Here is a 20,272-nt window from a genome sequence, read left to right on the forward strand (position 1 = left end):
CCTTTCCTTTGTGAATGGACTTATATACTAATAAACTTATATTATATTATAGAACAAAATATATTATGGTATGTATGTATGTATGTATGTATGTATGTATGTATGTATGTATGTATGTATGTATGTACCCTGTTTCTCCAACAATATGGCTTCCCCCAATAGGAAGTCCCAGCATGTTTTATAGGCATGAAATGAAACTAAGCCCCTCCCCCCAAATTAAGGCCTATATTAAAACATGCGAAATGGGGGGAATGGTGGGGGGGCTTGCCGTTAGGAAGTACTTTTGTTGCACACCCGGATATGGTGCTGCCTGCGTTGACCCCGATATGAAGTGCCCCACCAATGCCGAGGTCAACATCCAAGCCATCGCTGCCCGCCCACCCGAAGATGCAAGGGGTGGGAATTAAGTCACCCCCAAAAAGACGGCCTAGCCATTTTTTCGGGGCTCAAAAAAAATAAGACCCGGCCTTATTATATGAGAAACACAGTATGTATGTATGTATGTATGTATGTATGTATGTATGTATGTATGTATGTATGTTATGTTATGTTATGTATTTATTAGCAACTACTCAGCCATTTCCTTCTTAAGATTTTTGTATGGAAATAAAATATACAGTAATGGGACATTTTATTTTTTGGACCCCTCCCCCTCCAACTGTGTATATAAGGAGGGCAGCTTAACAGTAAAAACCTTATTTGCAAGCCTCCATAAACAAGAACTGTTATGCAATGCAAATTCGGTGCAAAGACTTATAAGATCACAGATTCAAAATGTGCTGGGAACAAACAAATTATGCTGAGGCTCACACAATATCTGAATAAACTAAAGAAGGCTTGACAGAAAAACCTAGTCCAGTACAGCCTACATGAAGATAACTAAATAAACAAATCCAGCATGAAGGAAGGTGGCTAGAAAACAGATGTGTGAGAGATTTTCATTTTTCTGGCCAAGAAAGAATAATGCATATACTTCCGTTCTGCTTGAAAGAAAAACCAAAGGACTTTATTTAATGCTTCATGCTAAATTTCAGAAAGCTTTTCAGAAGAGCTAGACAAACAATCCCAATCTAGTGGTTGAGGATTAATGCACTTTTCTGTTAAATCCTGGTAGCTTAAATGAGATGTAGACTGAGGTATTTGTGAAATTATATTTCAAGAGCTAGATACAGAGAATATTTGAGTTCCATTCGATTTTCAAAGATAGAAACATTTCTTGGCGAGAGTTTAGAGAATTCAGTTTTACCTTAGAAACTGAGATGTCTTGTTTTCATATCCATGTAGATACATTTATTATTATGATTAACCTTGGAAATAGATCTCATTGGAACTTGATAATCATTTATTTCCTCATCAATAGCAATGGATCCATGCAAAGTATCAAAAGATTAATACAAGGAAAATGTGAACCTTATAGGTATATCAATTATATTCATACAAAGAGAGAGCTTCATATACAAGTAGTGTGATGACCCGGGGTGTGGCACAAAGGCAACACAGTCAGATAAGCAATAAGAGTTCCTTTATTATCTCCAACCTTGCCCCCGATGTCCAGGTTACCTTCGCGCTGGAGAAAAACTCTCCCAGGAACAGCCTTTGACTGTTGAAAATTCAGTCCGAAACAAGGTACGCACAAACTGTAACTTAAAATCCAAACAAACCAAACTGAAGTAATTAGTTTGGCAGGGCAGGAGCAGGAATTTCAAACCTGAAAGCACGGCAAAACTCACACAGTTGGGAAGATGCCAGGAACACAGATAAGCCACAACGATACAAGATAAAGTCATGTTTGCTCCCAACAGCTTGCTGCACTCAGCTTACCTTTTTTTAATACACTGTGTTCCCAGCTGCAGCTAATGAAGGGAATCAGGGCCCTTTCCTCCCCCGTAAGCCACACAACCCACGTTGCTCTCTTCTCCATTCCTCTCTGCGTGCCCTAGGATGAAGAGGGGGTGGGCCCAGGTCTTCCTCTGAATTCCTTCTCCCTTGTTCTACCTCTTCCCTGCTCTGCCCAGCCAGACTTTGCCCTTCCCCAGTTTCTTCCACAGCCAACGGAACCACACTCCCACTCCCAGTCAGCTGTACGGCTTCCTCCACTGAGTCAGATTCCGACAGGGGCATAACAAGTAGTCCTTGACTTACAACAGTTCATTTAGTGACTGTCCGAAGTTACAATGGGATTGAAAAAAATGACAGTTTTTCACACTAATGCCTGTTGTAGACCGTTGTCACCTAATCAAAATTCAGATGCTTCAGAACTTATTCATATTTATGACAGTTGCAATCTCCTGGGATCACATGATCACCTGTGATCTTCTGACAAGCAAAGTCAATGGGGAAGCCAGATTCACTTAACAAATTTGTTACTAACTTAACAACTTCAGTTATTAATTTAACAATTGTGACAAGAAATGTTATAAAATGACAAGAAATGTTATAAAATGATGACCCAAGCTCTGTAAAGGACCTTGGAATACTCACCTCTAATGATCTGAGTGCTAGAGCCCACTGCAACTACATAGCCAAAAAGGCATTAAGAGTTGTTAACCTAATCCTACGTAGCTTTTTCTCTGGTAATATCACACTACTAACCAGAGCATACAAAACATTTGCTAGACCAATACTCGAATACAGTTCATCAGTCTGGAACCCTCATTACGTATCTGATATTAGCACAATTGAGAAAGTCCAGAAATATTTCACAAGAAGAGTTCTCCACTCTTCTACTCGTTGTAGAATACCTTATGCCACCAGACTTGAAATTCTAGAACTAGAAAACCTTGAATTACGCCGTCTTCGGTCTGACTTAAGCATGGTATATAAAATCATACATTGCAATGTCCTACCTGTCAATGAATACTTCAGCTTCAACCATAACAACACAAGAGCACACAATAGATACAAACTCAAAGTAAACCACACCAAACTTGATTGCAGGAAATACGACTTCAGCAATAGAGTGGTCAATGTCTGGAATACTCTACCCGACTCTGTAGTCTCTTCCCCAAACCCCAAAAACTTTAACTTTAGACTGTCTACCATTGACCTCACCCCTTTCCTAAGAGGTCTGTAGGGGGCGTGCATAAGCGCACCAACGTGCCTACCGTCCCTGTCCTATTGTTTCTCTATTCTTTTATTTTTCTTATATGTACCCATTTCATGTATTCACAACTATGTATACACTTATACTTATTATCTTGGAAACAATTGACAAATCAAATAAATAAATAAATAATAAATAAATGTTATAAAATGGGGTGAACCTCAGTTAACAAATGTTTCACTTAACAACAGAAATGTTGGGCTCAGTTGTGGTAATAAGTCGAGAACTACCTGTAGTTTCTCAAAAGACATGTCTACACTATGACTTTACTCTAACGTAGAGTTAGTTTTAGGCAGATCAGCTACTTTTGAAAACTGAAAGGATTTATTTCTGGCTCATGCATTGAAACCAAAACTGTTTTGGGGTGTTTTTTGTTTGCTCTTCTTTGAAGGTTTGGCTCTCAGACTTCTACCAGGTAGTCTATTTCCTTTGGCTGGAACTCTTGTCTCATTCTGCTTTCTATTTCTTGGATTCATTTCAGATTCAGAACATTGTATACAAAAAGCCAATTTGAAGGTATTTTTAGAATTTAACTTCTCCTTTCTTCATCCACTGAGCAATATTTAATCAACCATGGCTACAGTGATTATAGAATTGTCAGGCTCAAAAAAAAAAAAAAAAAGACACTGAGATTCCTGTTAGTAGTTTCTTTTATTATTTTTCACTTTTAGACGAAATCTTACCAAACTAAAGCAGACAACTTGCTTCATAAAACATATACTCTGGGAAACTATTAGGGAGGAGCCATCTTCACCCTCTTTCTCCTACATGAACTATCTTAGTTGCACTGGCTCTTATACCTCTGAAATGCACTCCCTCCTTCCTGGAATCCAGATAACATGCCATCACAAAAATAATTGCTGACAAATTAATTTCACCATCACAGATTTTTGAATGCAAGAGGTATTTTGGCTTTGAAACTAGAAAGCTCCATTTATAGGATTCAGGATTTTTTTTTAAACTCATCTCCCAAAATGAGAGATACATGGGTTATAATTCCTAAATGTAATGGGAATGTGCAGTTCTTGTTATTCCAATGAAACTTAGATTATGGCATGGATTGAATTACTTTCTCTGCCTCTCTTGTTAGTCATATGGAGTAGTCCGGATTGGCTTTTATTGCTCTCCGTCTCTTCTCAGCATTTTGAGGCCTAGGGAAATAAAGATGATGAGAGATTGGAGGTTGGCTTCAGATTCTGCACAGGGAGTAAAATTCCTGGTGTGATGGAAGTATCATAAATTTAATCAAGCTTATCTGACCTCCTTTACACATGAGGAGTAAGTGTGACCATACATGATTTATTTTATTCAATTTATAAAGCAACAAATTACAAAGCAACATTTAAAAATGTGGATAAACATAAAACTCAGCAAAGAAATACATGTCAAGGAGTACAAACAATTAAAACATCATACATTTCACATGGGTTTGCTAGAAAATTTAACTTCTTAGAGCTTTCTGAAAAATTAATGGGTTGGGGATATGCAGACTTTGGGGGCAATTCTAGGTGTAGTCAGTGACAGAGAAGATGCCTCTCTGAGGTGTCATGAAAAAGCATTGCTTTATTGACAGGATCTTGAACATACCAATCCTGCCAGATCTTATAGGATAGTCAGAAACAATTGGAGAGGAGAAGTAGATATCCATGCCCTGATCCATTAAGGGTTTTGTAGACAATGACCAACACCTTAAATTTGCACCCCAGTGCAGGTAACTGTTTTGCTGTGTACCCAACAAAACGTTCATGTCTGATTAGCTGTAGCTTGAGTGGTCTTCAAAGACCACCTCATATATTGCATGGCAGTAATTTATATAACAGGACATCCTTCAATTTTGTTCTTTGCATTATCTTTGCTGTCCAATGTGTCGTCTGGTTTTGCTACATACACTGTCTATCATACAGCTTCCTACAGGGGTGGGATTCTACCAGTTCGTACCTATTCGCTAGAAGTGGTTGTTAACACTCTAAGCAGTTCGGAGAACTGGTTGGTAGAAGAAATTACTGGCCTAATCCTGTAAGGAAGGCAGGAAGGAAACATTCTGGTGTTGCTTAGAGAAACTGCTTCTCCGTTAACCCTTATTACATTCTTGGCAGGACTAGACTTCCTGTCTCAGGAACCTCTCTGGAGTTTTTTGCTGGTACTTTGCTGGTACTTTGCTCGTGTCAATTGACCATTCAAAGTTACAATGGCACTGAAAAAAGTGACTTACGACCATTTTTCACACTTACGACTGTTGCAGCATCCCCACAATCACGAGAGGCCAGGCGAGGAGATGTGTGCCTCGATGTGAGTGATATTGAGTTGGCCACACCCAGCCAATAACATGACCACCAAGCCATGCCCACCAACTAAGCCACACCCACAGAATTGGTTGTTAAAAAATTTGAATCCCACCCCTGGCTGCCTATGCAAAGAACTCAATTTGCAGGTATTTCTGCAATACATATGGACTTGATAGGGCTTTTTCATATTGCAAGGTTAGTTGCAGAGCTATGTGACATATCTCTGTTTTCTATATATATTTTATTACTATGATTTTTTTTCAGTTGAAAAATGGTTCCCCATTGAATCTAAAACTCAGAAATGTTAATAAAAATATAGTTTGGATAGTTATGCAAAGGAAACCCAGAATTTGGAGATGATCTGCCCTTGTGGCTTCTTAGCTTTTTTGCTACTCCAAACCCACTCCAACACTCCAAAATACTATTTAAAAAAAAAACCTATTTACTACAGTGGTTCTTCCTAAAGAAAGTGATGAATGAAGAAATAAATGTAGAAAATAAATGTGGCTTTTTTTACGGTAAAGAGAAGAGGAATTTGTGGACACAAGTTTGTACAATTGGACAATATATCATAAAAATTAGATTCAGAATTGAGAAATCTAGTGGGTATTCCTTTTCAGTATTTTTATTTTCCTTCGTAAAGTAGGAAAAGAAATAAACCAGACTTCTCAAAATTCAGGGAGAAAGAGAAGTAAATTTTTGGTTCAAGGTTATTGATTTTACTACTTCTGAAATATAGCAAAAACATTTTGGCAGGCATTTTGGAAAATATTAAATAAGTATTTTGCCCATATCTGCATTCTTCAAGTATTTTTATGATAGAGCATCTCCAGTCTCACAAAGCCATCTGTATTTTCATAAATTTAATCTGATGTATGCCAAGTTGACTTCATTTTTGTGGTTAAAACATGCATGCATGACAGCCAAACCATCTGTATTCTCATTCTATTTCAAATGTTCATGCCAGAGTCCAGATCCTCTCTCTTTCTGTGGGTAAAACATGGATATGAGAGTATGACCACGGAATGGCTATAAGCAAAAACAGATGGACATAAATTTCAGAAGCCTTTAACTGAAACAGTTACTGTACAATAATTAAGTTCTCTAATGCAAAGGCAGCTGAAAATTAATCAGGTCAATGAACTTTTTTCAGAAATGCATTATTTAACTCCACAACATGGAAATAAAAGAAGAGTCTTCCTGGATTTTAGGCCTGGCCTAACTGACTGATTGTCTGACTAATTAACAAATGAACTAGTTAAATAGGAAGAAGGAAGAGTTTTTCCAACTCAGAGGCACCCCTAGTATTAAAGCAAGTTTGGGAAGTTCAGGATAAACTGTCACATTGCTGGAGAAGGAATCAGTGGCTCCCAGATATTGCCATCCCTGTACCTCACTGTTGTTCAGGTTGCGGCTTTTGGGAGTTACAGTTCAGTATCCCTAGTCTTTAGTTCTTACAGTGTAATAGATGAGCTATTTTTATGTCATTTGAAGGAAAATCCATCTGTGCTAAATAATTTTACATCACCTAAATTTGCTGCATCCACAAATTTGACAAGTGTATAGGAAGTGTATAGTTTTCTGAAAAGAACAATTCACAGGATAGCTATATTATTTGTAACGCCAGTAAAAAAAAGCTTTGAATTGTGAAAAGTAAGGAACACTTATGATCTCATGTTTAAGAAAAAATTTTACCAAATGAAATGAACTTAGCATTTCCTTCACATATCAAATTATTCCAGATGCTTTATATTTGCTGTTCTTCTTGGAATTCAAAATTGGACTGACTCTTAGACTCTACATGACTGCTAAACAGAACTGAATAAGCCATTTTTTAAGCAAACAATGAGTCTGTACATAATACTTCCCAAGCAATAATGCAATAGGGAATTATCGCTTTCCTTCTCAAGCATACATTGCCAAACAGTATGGTATCTGGGGATTGTTATTCAGGGGGAAACTATTGTATATAAACTTCCAGAATAATTTGACAGCTAGTAGAACACCTTTTTTCTATTTCCACTCTCACAAAGATGGGCCAGCAAATATGATGTGGTAGATTCCTTTTGTCTTCAGAGAAGAGGAGGAGATGAAGAACAATAATAAAACAATGCTTTTCCAACCACAATTATTCCTTGCTTTATATTAATGTTGCTCTTTTTTTCTTTGCTCTTTTTTTGTGCTCTTTGAGCTTGGTTGTTTGCTTGCAGATGTTTAATTATCCAACTACATAACTTCAGCAGTGCTGGGAATGTGGAGTTTGCTTCCTGTTGTGAACAAAAGAAATGTAATTAATAAAGATTCATTTGCCTAGCAGGATCGTAATCCTGCACGTCCTATTGGCCCATATAATGGCAAGTTATGATTGGTTCATTCCGAGCAATCTGACTGGCTGTTGGCGGGCGCGCAAGATTCAAACGCTATAACACTATCCATTGGTTATCCGGATAGCAGCTTACTCTATAAAAGAGTGACTGCTAGCCGGGGGTTTTGTCTCTGTTATGCTCGTGAATAAAGAGCTGAAGTTCACGGTTTACAGTCTGGTCTCCGTTCATTAAACCCATGCCTCAAACTTAACACTGGCAACGAGGATGGGATACGGAGACAATAGAGCTGAATAAACCCTACAGAGCACCAACCGAAGCACGTGGCTGAGAGCGCATCTACATCGGCAGGATGTCAGGTGGCGCTATACCACCCGCTCCTTTTGACCCGGAAAAGGAAGACTGGTAGTCATATATGGATTGGTTCCAAATGTTTCTAGAAACCAACAATTTGAAAGACGCAACAGCCGGAAATAAGCGGGCGGTGTTCTTGACCCATTGTGGACCAGCCGTTTTTAGAATGGCGAAGGCGCTCGCGAAACAGGCTGAAGTGACAGCAATGGATTGGGACAACCTCGAGCCTATCCTACGGGCTCACTATGCCCCCGCCATACCAACGTTGGTTCGGAGACACGAATTTTATCAACGGGATCAGCGGAAGGGTGAAAGTATTGCAGACTTCATCGCTGACCTAAGAAACCTGGGAGGCCTCTGTGGGTTTTCAGACCTAGAAGAAGCTATGCGAGACCGCATAGTTCTGGGGTTAGATGACCACGCAGTACAGAGCAAGATCATGGCAAAGGGGGACATCGATCTTGCAGATGCCATTGCTGACGCTACTGCAGCAGAGGCAACCAAGAAGTCGGCCGCTCGAATGTGCCGCACCAATGCACCGCTCCGTCAGTTCGCCCATGAAGCCTCGCCTCAACTAGAAAGACACTCAGCGACAGCGCACCATGAGGACCTCGAGTCCCAGTCCGAGAGTGATGAAGAAGAGGTTAACAGACTTCGGGCGGAACGAGATCAACAAACTCTAAAATTTCAGCGCCCATGTGCGGGTTGTGGGGGAAACCACCCGCGATCCGGTTGCAAATTCCTCGATGCAATCTGCCGTTCCTGTGGGAAGAGAGGCCACATCGCACGGGTCTGCAGATGTAAGAGGGAATCCAACACGAACAGAAAGGAGAACAACCTCCGCCAAACCACAGGGAACCTCCCTGCAAATCGGGATCGTTTGAATAACCATGCCTACAATGGAACAACCATGCCTACAGAAGCAAAACATCTGCTCTTCCAGCAAGACGAGAAGAGGCACACCAGACTATTATTATCGGCCACGCTTCGTCATTAGACAAACAAAAGATCCGAGTGGAAGTGGCCATCGAGAACAAACCTTGCCAGATGGAAGTCGACTCCGGATCGTCCCTCTCAATGGTTTCCTGGAAGACCCTTAAACAGCTGATCCCTACCATCCGTCGGCAAGACCTCAGGACACAGAAAATCATCCTCAGAGATTATCAGGGGAACTCGATCCCAGTCGTCGGAGTGAGTCAAGTCCATGTATCTTTTAAAGATCGTGCCGTGTCTCTCCCATTAACTGTCGTCGATGGTGACTGGCCCAGCTTACTAGGCCTACAATGGTTCGCCCCACTCGGGATCGAGGTGGCCGGCATTCACCAGGCCGGAAGCGACGATTGGGAAGAGAGCATCGTCCAGGAATTCCACGACATGTTTTCGGACAACTTAGGCAAGTACAAGGGGACCCCTATATCATTTAGCCTCAATCCAGAAGTAGCCCCTATCCGCCTTAAGCCTTGTTGGGTGCCGTTCGCCCTTAAACCCAAGATTGACGAGCAACTTGATAAGTTAATAGCCCAAGGGGTGTTGGAGCCTATTGACCACGCCTGTTGGGAAACCCCAATCGTAACCCCCATCAAACCAGATGGGTCGATCAGAATTTGTGGAGACTACCGCGTCACTCTGAACCACGCACTCCAACAGAGCACTTATCCGGTGCTGGTGGTTCAACATCTTCTCCACTCCCTGGGCGGCGGGAAGATCTTCGCAAAGTTAGACTTAGCGCAAGCGTATCAACAACTACCCGTTGATGCGGAAACAGCAGAGGCACAGACTATCGTTACACACCGAGGTGCCTTCAAATGCAACAGACTCCAGTTTGGAGTGAGTGTAGCCCCAGGGATATTTCAGAGTCTAATGGAGAGACTTTTACAGGGAATAAAAGGGGTTGTACCATATTTCGATGACGTGTTAATTGCTGCCCCAAATAGAGTAGAGCTTGAAAGGCGTCTCAGATTGGTTTTACATAAATTCAAGGACGCCGGCCTCAAGGTTAAAAAAAAAAATGTCAACTATGCACTGAAAGGGTAGAGTTTCTCGGATACCTCCTCGATAAACACGGTATTCACCCTACCGAAAACAAACTCAGGGCAATCAAGAATGCCCCAAGACCTAAAAATAAGACTGATCTCCAGGCTTTCCTGGAACTTATTAACTTTTACAACATCTTCTTGTCCCAGAAGGCGACCGTAGCTGAGCCCCTACATAGACTTCTCGACAAGAAAGCCACCTGGGTCTGGGGACATCAAGAAGAACGCTCTTTTCAAAAAGTGAAAGATTTATTAACACCCGATACTGTTCTAATGCAGTACAATGAGACTTTGCCACTAAATATTACGTGTGACGCATCACCATTTGGGGTTGGAGCCATTTTGAGTCACGTGTTACCAAACGGGCATGAAGCTCCCAGTGCATACTTTTCGCGGACATTAGCGAAGGCTGAACGAAACTATAGCCAACTTGACAAAGAGGCTCTTGCTATTGTATCGGCCATGAAGCGATTCCACGAATATGTTTACGGGTGGCCCTTTACTCTAATTACAGACCACAAGCCTTTGCTTGGCATTTTAGCAGGTGATAAACCAACCCCATACATATTATCGCCTAGAATGACTCGCTGGTCAGAATTCCTAGCAGCCTACAGCTACGTACTGCAGCATCGCTCGGGGAAACCCATTCCCCACGCTGATGCTTTGAGCCGTTCCCCACTTCCGGAAACCGTCAGCGACCCAGCTCCAACCCTCACCACGCTGCAAATTGAAACCCTCAACTTGCCGCCACTAACGGCAAGAGATATCGCTGCCGGCACAAAACGAGACTCTATCCTAGCAAAAGTTCTCAGTTGGGTCGAACGCGGGTGGCCAGTCAAAGAAACCCCCGCCATTTTCACGCTGTTGAAACACCGGCAAACGGAACTATTCTCCCAGAAGGGCTGCATCCTATGGGGAGATAGAGTCGTGGTGCCAGAGAAACTACAGTGACTTGTGTTGAAAACCCTACACAAAGGACATCCGGGCATCATCCGCATGAAGGCTCTCACTCAAAGCTATGCGTGGTGGCCAGGCATCGATAAACAAATTGAAGCCTGGGTTACCACGTGTAGAAACTGCCAAGAAGTCAGCAACGCCCCACCGAGAGCAATTCCCACCGAATGGGAAACTCCTCGAGGCCCGTGGTCCCACATCCACATTGATTTTGCGGGACCCACGAAAGGACACTTTTCTCCTAACCGTGGATGCCTACTCCAACTGGCTCGAAATCCACAAGATGAAAAGCACAACTACTGACTCGGTCATTAAAAAACTAGATAGATTATTTGCAACACACAGTTTCCCGGACGTTCTAGTTTCCGACAATGGACCCCAGTTTACGGCCCTCACCTTCGAACAATACTTGGCGGACCGGGGCATCCGCCACGCCTTAACTCGCTGGCTCACCCTGCGGCAAACGGTAGGGCTGAACGGATGGTCCAATTCCTTAAAAAGACACTCCAAAAAATGGATCCGGGGAACATCGATGCTAGATTGAACAAAATACTCTTACTACAACACATTACCCCCCACAGTGTCACCAACAAGACCCCAGCCAAACTTTTAATGGGGCGGAAGCTTCGCTCCCACCTCGACCGACTACACCCGTCTTACTCGCCAGAGAAACCCTGTGGATCCAGCGGAACGTATCGCCAATTCAAGGTAGGCGACTTGGTCTACGCAAAAAACCTTTCCGGCGAACCGCTGTGGGTCCCAGCCACCGTAGTCTACCTCACTGGCCCTAGATCTTACCGCCTTAAGACGACAGACGGCAAGATATGGAAACGCCACATAGACCAACTCCGATCTCGTTTACAATCAAATATTCGCGACCCTCCGGACTTCCAAACTCAGGGGGGAGGGAATACCGAGGGGGACGAAGACCGCATAGACGACGATGTAATCGGGGACAGACGGCCACTAAACCGAGTGCTCGCGCCACCTGAGGAAGGTCCGGGATCGGGGGCATCCTCCCCGCATAGGAACACCATAGCGGAAACATGCCCGCCCGATCCAGGAATGGACTTAAGGGACTCTGATAGTGTCGCGGAATCAACCCCGGGTGAAGACGAGCCTTGCGTTCCACCGGAACCGAACTTTAAACAAAAACCGGTGGAACAGCGAAAATCGAATAGACAGGTAAAACGACCTGCATACCTGCGTGATTATGTCACCACGGCCGTCAAACGAAACCCAGGGGGGAGGGGTGTTGTGAACGAAAGAAATGTAATTAATAAAGATTCATTTGCCTAGCAGGATCGTAATCCTGTACGTCCTATTGGCCCATATAATGGCAAGTTATGATTGGTTCATTCCGAGCAATCTGACTGGCTGTTGGCAGGCCGCGCCAAGATTCAAACGCTATAACACTATCCATTGGTTATCCGGATAGCAGCTTACTCTATAAAAGAGTGACTGCTAGCCGGGGTTTTTTGTCTCTGTTATGCTCGTGAATAAAGAGCTGAAGTTCACGGTTTACAATCTGGTCTCCGTTCATTAAACCCATGCCTCAAACTTAACACTTCCTATTTACAGTACAGTAACTTTTTCTGCCAGTGTTGCTGGGATGTTGTTTTGTCCTTGGTAGTTCCTTGATTGGGTATTGTTCTCTGATTGATTGTTTATCTGGTGTTAATCCTGTTCATTTATGGGTTGGTTGCTGGAGAGGATATGTTTTGGTCTTTTTGATTCCTAAAGATCATAGATTTAAAAGGGTTGGATTAAAGTCGATTGCTGGAATCAGGAAATAAATAAATAAAATCTAGCTGTTTGTCAATGGATAAGGGGCAAAAAGAAGCAGACAATTTACAATTTACACAAACATTTGAATGACTTCTATTGTGAAGACAGTCCAAGACAAAAACAGAAAAAGACACTTAAAAAACCAGATAATATTTGATTTTAAGGCTCTGCATTCCAGACAGAGAATTGCCTTTAGCTCCTGAATGAAACTGGGATATAAATCTAATAAACAAATAAACAAACAAATGAATGGAGCTGGATTTGGTTTAGTTCACTATGAGTACCTAAGAAAACACCATCTTGTGCATAGTACACAGTGTCTTCATTTGTAAAATATTTTGATCTTTTTTTATTGTTTCTGCAAGTGGTAACATCTGAACTGAGATAATAAGCAGAATTGGATCTGGATTATTTTGGAAGCAAGATGAGTGGGAATTGAAAAGAATGGGAAGAAGGCAACAGCAAATAACTTTTCTTAGTCATTCTTGGGCTAAAAGCATAGGCATGTTTTACAGAGAAAGCAATTTTGTCCAAATGTTATTCTTTTGAGCTATCTATCTCAGCTGCTTCTGCAATTTTAACACATTTTTGATATTCCATTTAAATATGCCTGGGTCAGCTTATTTAGAGATGACCTTTTTTTTTTTTTTTTGCTATAGATACGTGGTAGGGTATAAGCTCTAAAACTGGTGTCTGTTGTAATTATGATATATTATTCCCTTGAGGAAGAAAAGTTAAGCTCACTGATGGATTTAGTCAGATTTCTGTGGTATGAGGTAATTAAACCAGAAGGAATTCTGCCAACTGCAGTGTGAGTCTTTTAGAAATAAAAATTCAATAGGCACTCTATATATTTTTTCCTTTTTGTTCAGCCTGTAAGAATTTTATTTTAGGTCCAAAGCATAGGAATATATTGAAGCATTCCACCTGATAATATCTTTGATTTATTCACAGTTTGACAAATTTGTTGAATCTGCTAGTCGTGTTAACTTAAAAACCAAAGCACAAATACTCTGGTGGTCTCCATATACATTGTTAGCTATATTATAATTCATAATTCATAACCAAGGTCTTTTCTGGTATTCAGAGCTATATTGACATCCTTATAACATATGTTTGGGGAGGGCACTGCAATTCTTTGAATATTTATTTAGGAAGAAGGGTTTACTATATTAGCAAGCATAACTTTCTTATGAATAAGATTGTATTCAGAAGATTAGAAATCGTGAATACATAATAATGAAAAAATCAGTGAAGGAATAAAAAGCACTAGGAAACTATTGATTCCTAATTTTTGAATACTCTGTATAAAACAAGAGTAGAAGATAGTAGTGAAAACTACTATAGATATGGGAGTCTGTGATTATTATTGACTCATTCATAACTGTTTACATCTATACCTAACTTTGCTTGTTTGGTTAAATAAATTTAAGACAAATAAAGTAAACATGATAGAGACATTTTCCTTTAACTTATATAAACCTATATTGTTTTTAATTAATGTATCCTTCAGTTAAAAGCTTTAAACTTGTACTAGGCAATCTACATTTATATTGCATCCATTTTGTGAGAACATTTCAATCTCTTAACTAACAGCCATGATCAGATATGTTAAGGAAGAAGTTTGTAGTTCTATCACCATTCATGGCACTGACTTCACACAATAATAACTTTTGCTAAAATAGATTTATAAGAACAGGTTTTTTTGCCTTTCTACCCACTCCTTAAAAACCCCAATATAGTACTCTTCCAGAGCAATTGCCTTAAATGCCTGTAAATGTCAAGAGACTACAGAGTGTATAATTCCTAGCCAGTGAAGTCAGCTTTGTAACCATAGTAGCTATGACTGCAAAGCTGAATTGTACAAAAGACCCAAGCTGTCAAAGCAGTTTGGCATATATCTTCGCCGATGATGTAAAGCTATTCAACACCACAGACAATACTGCTACCCTTCAAAAAGATCTGACAATTATTGGATGTTGTATTGGCATTCTTTTGTTGGTGAGCTAAGCTGATTTTTATTCTGGCTTGCTTCACATAACTTGGTAAATATAATATTGCTTATTTGATTTTGGCATGGATCCAGTTTATTGCTTAGGTTTATGTAGGAAGCAGTCTTTTAGCTTGCTCAATAATAAACAACCTCAATAATAAACAACCTTTAATCAATAATAAACAACCTGTCAATAGTGGTGTCCCCCAAGGCAGTGTTCTAGGACCAACTCTCTTCATACTCTACATAAATGACCTCTGCGATCATATTAAGAGCAATTGCGTTCTTTTCGCTGATGATGTAAAGCTGTTCAATACCACAGACAATACTGCTACCCTACAAAAAGATCTCGACTATGTATCAGAATGGTCAAACAAATGGCAACTTCAAATCTCAACAAATAAATGCTCTGTCTTACATATTGGCAAAAAAAATCAGAAAATAAAATACAAGCTGAATAGTCAAGATCTTGTTGATGACCCAAGCTCTGTAAAGGACCTTGGAATACTCACCTCTAATGATCTAAGTGCTAGAGCCCACTGCAACTACATAGCCAAAAGGGCATTAAGAGTTGTTAACCTAATCCTACGTAGCTTTTTGTCTGGTAATATCACACTACTAACTAGAGCATACAAAACATTTGCTAGACCAATACTTGAATACAGCTCATCAGTCTGGAACCCACATTACGTATCTGATATTAATACAGTTGAGAAAGTCCAGAAATATTTCACAAGAACAGTTCTCCACTCCTCTACTCTTTGCAGAATACCTTATGCCACCAGACTTGAAATTCTAGACCTAGAAAACCTATAACTATGCCACCTTTGGTCTGATCTAAGTATAGTATATAAAATTATACATTGCAATGTCCTACCAGTCAATGAATACTTCAGCTTCAACCATAACAATACAAGAGCAAACAATAGATACAAACTCAAGGTTAACTGCACCAAACTTGATTGCAGGAAATACGACTACAGCAACAGAGTGGTCAATGTCTGGAATACTCTACCTGACTCTGTGGTTTCTTCCCCAAACCCCAAAAACTTTAACCTTAGACTGTCTACTATTGACCTCACCCCTTTCCTAAGAGGTCTGTAGGGGGCGTGCATAAGCACACCAACGTGCCTACCATCCCTGTCCTATTGTTTCTTTTTATTTTTCTTATATGTATCCATTTCATGTATTCATAACTATGTCTATGCTTATACCTGTTATCTTATAATTGCTTGACTAAATAAAAAAATAAATAAAAAATAGATAGATAGATACACAAAAGTAAAATAGAGAAAGAATGGATAGTTCATTAAAATTCTCCTTTTTCTTAACATTCCATAGTTACACAGAAGTAAAATAAAGCTACCATCAATTAAAATATATTTTATTAATCTGATGTTACCATTTGATTAAAATATTTTTTTAAAGAGTACATGAATCAAAACTGTATTTCTAACAGAATAACAGAGTTCGAAGGGACCTTGGAGGTCTTCTACTTCAACCTTCTGCTCAGGCAGGAAACCCTATGCCATTTCAGACAAATGATTGTCCAATCTGTTGGAGTACCCACAACTTGCTATTGGCAAGTTGTTCCACTGATTAATGGTTTAACTGTTAGTTAATTTTTCTAGGTTGCTTCTCTCCTTGACCCATTGCTTCTTGTCTTGCCTTCAGGTGCTTTGGAGAATAAATTGACTCCCTCTTCTTTGTGGTAACCCCTTAGATATTGAAACATTTAATATTATTGCACCAAACAGGGTAAAACAATTTTTAAAAGTCTACCCCAATGTTGATGTGTCACTGGAACAGCAATTCTAAGACAATAAAAAATATGTAGGAATTGCTACTTAGACAAAAAGGGGGCCAAAATATTGTTTAAATCCAGAACAAGAAAAATTCAGAAAATACTTAGGCACACACCTCTAATTCAAGGGAGGAGAAAGAAGAAGAAAAGGAAGAGGAGGAAGAAGGGAAAAGCTCAGACTTATAAGATCGTTATTATAGCCAATCTTAATAGAAGTAGTTTTAGCCTTCCTGTAAAATTGATTTCCTAATGTGAATCTATCTGGTATGATTGAGGATGAAGAAGTAAATTACCTTATGACTTAATTGCTCAATCATTCAAATATTAATTAGCCCCTAGCATACAGTAATAGAACTTTGATTACTATTACAAGCAGTATGGATAATTTAGATTGTATACACATATCTTTACTAAATTCTCCTTACAATTAATCAAGGATTTCAGATAAACTTAGCTGGCAATCTCTCATGGTTAGCAAGCAGACCACGTTCTCTGCAATATATTTCATGCTACTGGAATGTATTATACTCTAAAAAAAACATACATTTGGGATTATGAAGCTGCCAAAATGTTTTCAAGTTTGAGAATAGACTTCTGTAAACTAAATCCATTTTCTCTGGTAACTGTTGAAGTTAAACCCTCCTGAGTAAGAACGGAATAATTATATAAGAGCAAAAATGAAATGACGCATAAATCAAAACTCTGCCTAGTGCTGTGGAAAGCAGGCCAGCTTTCTTCTACATTAAAACTGTTCCCATTTGCTCTTCTCAGTTCCTCCCCTTCCTTTATTCTCATGAAATTTCATTTGTTGTTTTTTTTAAAGATGCTTTAAGAGATTATGGGTTTGAACACTACAAACTATGTCAGTTGGCACAGTTAAGCTATAAATCTGGAATATAGGAGACCTGACCCATAACTGGATTCATCTAGCCATAATTGTTTGTCACCAATATATCCTTGGATAACATGACTATTCTCAGTGCACTGAATCTGCCTGTTCAGCTGGAGCAGAAAAAACAAATGGGACAGCCTGAAAAAATATTTTGCTGCTGTTTGCTCTACAACAGGGCTGTCAACCGCCCAGCCGACGACAGGCTGGATGCATCATATTTCCATCATACTGGGGGAATTCTTATTCTATGTATTTTAAAAGTAGTTTTTATTAAAAGATATAGTAAATATCAAAGATAAAGAAAGTAAAAGGGGAAGGTAAAATAAAAAAGGAGATAGAATATAGAAAAAAATAAAACAGAAAACATGAAAACATATAAAGCAATGGCTTCTATCTTCCTTTCAGCAGTTATGCAGTATATGTAACCCTAATTAATATTAACCTTACACTGGCCACGCCCATGCCCGGTTTACCAAAGGGGGAAAAAGTCCTGATATGTCACGTGACACCTCCATGACAATGTGAGTTTGACACCCCTGCTCTACAATATAAACCTTGCAAATATTTGGGCCCAGCTATCATCTTCCATTTGCTTCCATTTCTGCTGAATTCTGAAACTTCGATAACCCAGAATCCAATTCAGTTGTAGTTCTTTTCTTAAGAATGCATGTTCAATATTAAGAGGGAAGATCCTGTGTGTGCCCTTTATTTAATCTTAACCTTACTTAGACATATGTTCTCCTCTGCAATTAAAAAATGGAATGTATTTAATCTTACTCTTTAGCCTTCAAGTCAGTTTTTGAGTCCTGGGAACTGCTACAAGTCCCGGCATTTTTCTTCTTTTATTGTAATGTAAATCAAATTATGATTTCTCTTCAGATAGTATAAATATTTAGCCTGAGTCCCTGCAGTTTCTTGGCAAGATTTTTCAGAACTGGTTTGGTCTCCTTCCTAGGGTTAGGAGAGAGAGTGGTTGGCTCAAGATGACCCAACTGACTTTTGTGCCTGAAGTGGGATTAGAACTCACAGTCTCCCAGTTTCTAGCCTGATGTCTTAATCACTACACCAAACTGCCATTCATATGAACAGACCCCAGGAAAAACATCAGAACAATCTGTCCAGAAGAGGGCAGTGTTAGGAACAGCTAAGATACAACACAGCGCCCTCAAACCTCGTGGTCTTTGATAGAGGACCTGAGATTGAGAAAGACACATACTAACCATATGGGTGGAAAGGGAATTTTTATATGCATACATACATGCTCACACACGTGCATGCAGTGGTGGTATTTGACCAGTTTGGCCCGGTTCTGGTGAGCCGGTAGGAGCGATGAGCAGCGGAAACCAAACTGGTTCTCTCCGCCACTCTGCTGTTGGGCCTCCACGCCCCCCCGGGCTCCCATACTAACCTTTATCCTCTGAATTTGAAGTGTAGCTGCTTTGCGTGCCACAGCAGAGTGCCGCGCGGCAGCTGCTGAAGTGGCTGGGATTGTGCAGGCTTGCAGGAGGCGAGTTAGAACACTTCTGCACCTGTGCAAATGCCTCTGTGCCTGCACAAAGTGTGCATTTGATGTGCGCATCACGCAAAGTGTGTGCACGTGTGCAAAGTGCGCCCACCAAGCCACTCCCACTCCCACTCTCCCGCAACAATATTTGAATCCCACCACTGCATACATGTATATACAAACAACACATATACATACATAGGATAAGTTAATTTTAATGCAAAATTTATTTATATCCAAATCTGCTTAATTTTTAATTTTATTTGCAAGGAGCTAGACTTCTGTCCAAACATATATTTTACATAACTTCTTTGAGGAATTCTTGGTAAATTTAACATGGTATATAAATGTTTCTTGCTTAGAAAATATTTCAAAAATATTTTTTTCACGGTAAAAAAAATGCAATTACTCAAATCAACAAAGAGGATACCTATCTTTACGAAACCAGAATTTTTTTCATTACTATAACCAGAACTGATGCATAATTAGTGGTTAAGAATTACCATTATAAAAGAAGAAATTGACAAGCTGTAATGGAAAACATTTTCAGATAATTCTATAAAAGCTTATTTGAGGTGAGAAAACATATTTCCATCATACTGGGGGAATTCTTTCTATGTATTTTAAAAGTAGTTTTTGTTAAAAGATATAGTAAATATCAAAGATAAAGAAAGCAAAAGAGAAAAGGAAAATAAAAAAGGAGTTAGAATATAGAAAATAATAAAACAGAAAACATGAAAAAGTAGAAAGCAATGACTTTTATCTTCCTTTCAGCAAGTTATGCAGTATATGTAATTCTAATTAAATCTCTCTCTCTCTAATATTACATCATAATTCCCTTTTTCTATATTCCACTCTTTCTAAATATCAAGGCCATAAATCATAAAATAATTTTCTTTTTTACAAAAAAGTCCACAAATGTTTCCATTCATTGATGAATATGAAAAATGACCTTTCTCAAATGAAAGAGGTCAATTTGGCTGAACTGTGTGGAGTTTAGTTTCCTATGACCATTTTTAACAATGGTCACAATTAACTGTAACACCGTAAGTATATCCAAAGTGTGACAGGCCTTCAATATAGTTCAAAAACTCATCAGCATTTAAATCATCCCATGCCTCCTAATAGAAAAGAATGAATTATTCTGCTCATACATTTACATACTTGATTCCTTAAGCCTTTTTTCAGTTGAACAAAATACATCAAGAATGTTTACCTTCTTATCTTCTGTGCTTTGC

The 20,272-nt window shown here is 39.6% G+C and overlaps 1 long non-coding RNA gene across 1 annotated transcript; it reads right to left on the minus strand.

Moving 5' to 3' along the window:
- Positions 1-3,735: 3,735 nt before the first annotated feature.
- On the minus strand, positions 3,736-19,100 carry LOC148130428 (uncharacterized). The gene is made up of 2 exons (XR_015749783.1): positions 18,939-19,100; positions 3,736-4,254 (listed from the first exon to the last, which is right to left on the minus strand). It is a non-coding gene; the product is annotated as an uncharacterized LOC148130428 (long non-coding RNA).
- Positions 19,101-20,272: the final 1,172 nt, after the last annotated feature.

The sequence above is a fragment of the Notechis scutatus genome, chromosome 5 (assembly GCF_049901735.1).
Source record: "Notechis scutatus isolate UNSWTSFEM ecotype Mainland chromosome 5, rNotScu1.2, whole genome shotgun sequence".
Taxonomy (NCBI): Eukaryota; Metazoa; Chordata; class Lepidosauria; order Squamata; family Elapidae; genus Notechis; species Notechis scutatus.